This window comes from Pinus tabuliformis, chromosome 7 (genome assembly GCF_031772625.1).
Source record: "Pinus tabuliformis cultivar Carrire ecotype Pingquan chromosome 7, CPIR1, whole genome shotgun sequence".
Classification (NCBI taxonomy): Eukaryota; Viridiplantae; Streptophyta; class Pinopsida; order Pinales; family Pinaceae; genus Pinus; species Pinus tabuliformis.
Genome location: NC_142293.1, coordinates 1,256,635,836 through 1,256,639,423, shown reverse-complemented (window position 1 = coordinate 1,256,639,423; position 3,588 = coordinate 1,256,635,836). Strand labels below are relative to the sequence as shown.

At 38.2% G+C, this 3,588-nt stretch overlaps 1 long non-coding RNA gene across 1 annotated transcript; it reads right to left on the bottom strand.

Annotated features, from left to right (window-relative positions):
- Window positions 1-1,217: 1,217 nt before the first annotated feature.
- On the bottom strand, window positions 1,218-2,246 carry LOC149251948 (uncharacterized). Its single transcript, XR_016266029.1, has 2 exons — window positions 2,137-2,246; window positions 1,218-1,786 (listed from the first exon to the last, which is right to left on the bottom strand). It is a non-coding gene; the product is annotated as an uncharacterized LOC149251948 (long non-coding RNA).
- Between the last annotated feature and the right edge of the window lie 1,342 nt (window positions 2,247-3,588).

Here is a 3,588-nt window from a genome sequence, read left to right as displayed (position 1 = left end):
GAAATTCATCACCAGTTGCCAAAAACCTGTTTCTCGTTGTATCAAACTGCACAACTCCTAAGGACCGTTTGCGGAATCCAGAATATGTTCGCTTGATTGCTCCCTCACTTTCATTCCACTCAACCAAGTACGAATCACCTTCTTTTCTTCTTCCACATGAGAAGAGCCTAATCCCGCATGTAATTCAATGAATTAAAGAAGCATCATTATCGCTCTTGAAATGACATAGCTAAATATTCATCATGAAAAGCATAAGAGTTTAGAAAACTTAATCATACCGTGTTCCATCCGCACTGTAAGTCATTGTAGTACACCAATGCCCAGGGGCATCATAATTTACTCTAGATCCCAGTAGATCATAAAGCCAAGCTTTGGTCTTTCCATCAATAGCCGTAGAGAAAATGAACTGCCATTAACCACAGAAAAATACAAGATAAAGTGCACAATACAATTACATGCATAGAATAGCCCCCAACAAAATACAGGAGCTTCATGGCCTTCGAATGTGTACTGCTTGGTGCCAGTTACAGCATCCCATAACTGCTCAAGTCACTGAACACTCCTGAGACCAATCTATCACATCTGAAAATATATATATGGTGACCTTTCAATAATAAATTGTTATTGGCATCACTAGTTTGGTATAGCATAAAGGATTGGAACTTATACCTTAATAGCTTTATCATCTCCACAAGTGATAACACAGAGCTGCTTATTATTAGGGTGAGCAAAAGCAATATCGTTCACACCACCGACATGGGCATCAATATGTGTGGATCCAAAGAAAAAGAGAACTGAATTGACAAGTTGGAATAAACCTTAAAGAGAAAAAAATCCATTCCAAATTTTTGAAGAAGAGGATTCTACTGAAAAGTTGAAATGCACATTAAACATAAGAAAGTTAAAACCCATTCCAGATTCCTCAAGAAAAGGGTTGGATTGAAATACACTTTAAACAGAATAAACCCAGTCCAAATTCTTGAAGAAGAGTTTTGAGAGGAAAAGCAAATGGCAAGGCTAACATCATGCATTACCTGGAGTTAAACTGAATACTATATGCATAAATGAAGTTAGTAATTCGTACTTACCAGAACACAGAGATGACCATTATTGTTTGCATCAGTTTCCAAAACATTGTACGCTCTGAAGCTCTTTCCGTCTAGAGAGGAATTGTAGCTGACAGTCTCCGCCAAGGTTATGGTAGAGGAATCTGCTACTACTACAGTGGTAGTAGTGCAGGTTGCCCAATTATTGTCATCGTCTCCAATGGGTCCAGCTATCTCTTCATTGGAGAAGTCCAAGAGGTCATCAATGTGGAAAAAATCTTGTTACTGCACACCATTCTTGAGCTCTGTGAATTTCCCACTGGACTTCCTTTTAGACATATATATACCTGATAATAAATAAGGAATTTGATTTTTAGCAGGGAGAGTCGAACCCGATGTATGCAATTGTCTCTGTCCACATGCACATTAGTTCTGGATGGTGAGCCAGAAAACCAGAATTCGTAGGAAACTCCCTCAAAAACAAAAAGAAATCCTTTGTTCTCAGTGATACCACCATGTGCTCTCATCTCAATGAGGGCAAGCAGCAAATGGGGACCGAAACAGAAACAGTGGAGGAGGTAGTTTACCCTAAAGAGTTCAAAATAATTCATCGTCGATCAAACTTTGAAAATTCCTCATGATCAAATGAAATAGAAAAACCATAAAGGTAATTAGCAGCTTCCATTCCTTATCCACTTGTACTCACAATACAAAGTCAAGTCCGTGGAGTCTTTAGATGTCTGCATACAACCCAAAACAAAAATCAGAAACACTAGAGAAACCCAACTGATATATATACATACCAATATTAATAATCATAGTTTCAATAGAATTACGGGCACTTTCCCAAAAGAGAGAATTTAACAAAGTTGAAATGTGTTGCCCATCCTCTACAAAGAAACCAAATTAGAAAATAGAACCTTCACCTTGGAATAACAAACAGGAACCTACTGAAGACGCTCAATGTTGAAATTCTAGAGTCTGGGAAGAAGATTCAGCAAAGTTCAGCTATGTAATTAGGCATAAATAACAACAAATTTTAGCTATGTAATTAGGCATAAATAACAAAAATGGAGTATAAAGAACTAACCTTCTGCAAATCAAAGAGGGTAAAGAAACATTGTTATGGAAGTAGGAAGAAAACTGATTATCCAGCATCAATCTTGATGTAAATTCCAGCCACACAGAGAAGCATAATCTAGTTGTGATCAGCACACAAATACGGAAGAATGAGGAAGGGATCAGGAAAATCAAGACACAAGCCACATCCATAAAAAAAAAATACAAGAAGAAACATCCCTTGGAACTGCCTACAGCTGCACGTGTCATCCATGCACACCGGCTCTCACATCTGTTGGAACTTCCTAGAGTTGCATGGTGTCATCATGCTCATCGAATGTCACATTTCTCATTTTAATAATTGAAATAAAAATTATATATTTTAATTAAAAAAATAGTGTTAATAATAAATAAAATGAGATATTGACACGCTAAAGTTTTTTTTTGCATGCAACCCACTTGCTTCTCTAACACCATTTTAAATCTCAATTTCCAACGCTGGAGGCTTATTTGCTTCATGATTATCTACCCGTCCAAAAGAGAAGCTACGGTTCTGAAGTAGCTGAGCTCTGCCATCCACAGTTATGTACAATCCTAGAAAAATGTCATTTTGAGAACTGCTTGGCACCTTAACAGTTTTGAGAACTGCTTGCACCTTACCAGTTTTGTTCAATGCCAAAATGAGAACTGCTTGGCACCTTACCAGTTTTGTTCAAATTAATATATGTTGCTAGAACAGATTAGCATATGCTGCTGGAAGTTTCAAGTGCTTGTGTACATATCCTACATCAGTTGTAGCATGATGGTCATGTCAATCAAATGGTAGACCTAAGAGAGAAAATTAGCAATGCTTTGAGAACTGCTTGCACCTTACCAGTTTTGTTCAATGCCGAAATGAGAACTGCTTGGCACCTTACCAGTTTTGTTCAGATTAATATATGCTGCTGGAACAGATTAGCATATGCTGCTGGAAGTTTCAAGTGCTTGTGTACATATCCTACATCAGTTGTAGCATGACGGTCATGTCAATCAAATGGTAGACCTAAGAGAGAAAATTAGCAATGCTGCAAGATGCCCATAGCTCCAAGGTAGCAGGGCATTTCGGAGTACACAAGACATTGATTCATATACAACGTCACTACTCTTGTTTCATCAAAGGTTGCATACTCTGCATGGCTAACATATAAGTCAAGGGCCGACAAAACCGAATTCGAAAAGGTAACAAGTTTCTCCATTGAGGTGTCTTTGTTGTGTCACAGTGCATACATTTCTTGATTGAGTATGCTGGTCTTGCTCTCTCTTCTTGTTTCTTTGGCTCATCTTGGTAGGTTCCTTTGTAGGGAAGTAGGATTCTGCAAAGAATTATGAATCTGAAGATAGCACTTTGTGCAGTTCCAACCGCAGGAAATGGCACTAGAATGATGTGTGGACTTGGTAGAGGAATGGCATTGCCAAGGCCAGGATTTCCAGGATTAGGATCAGC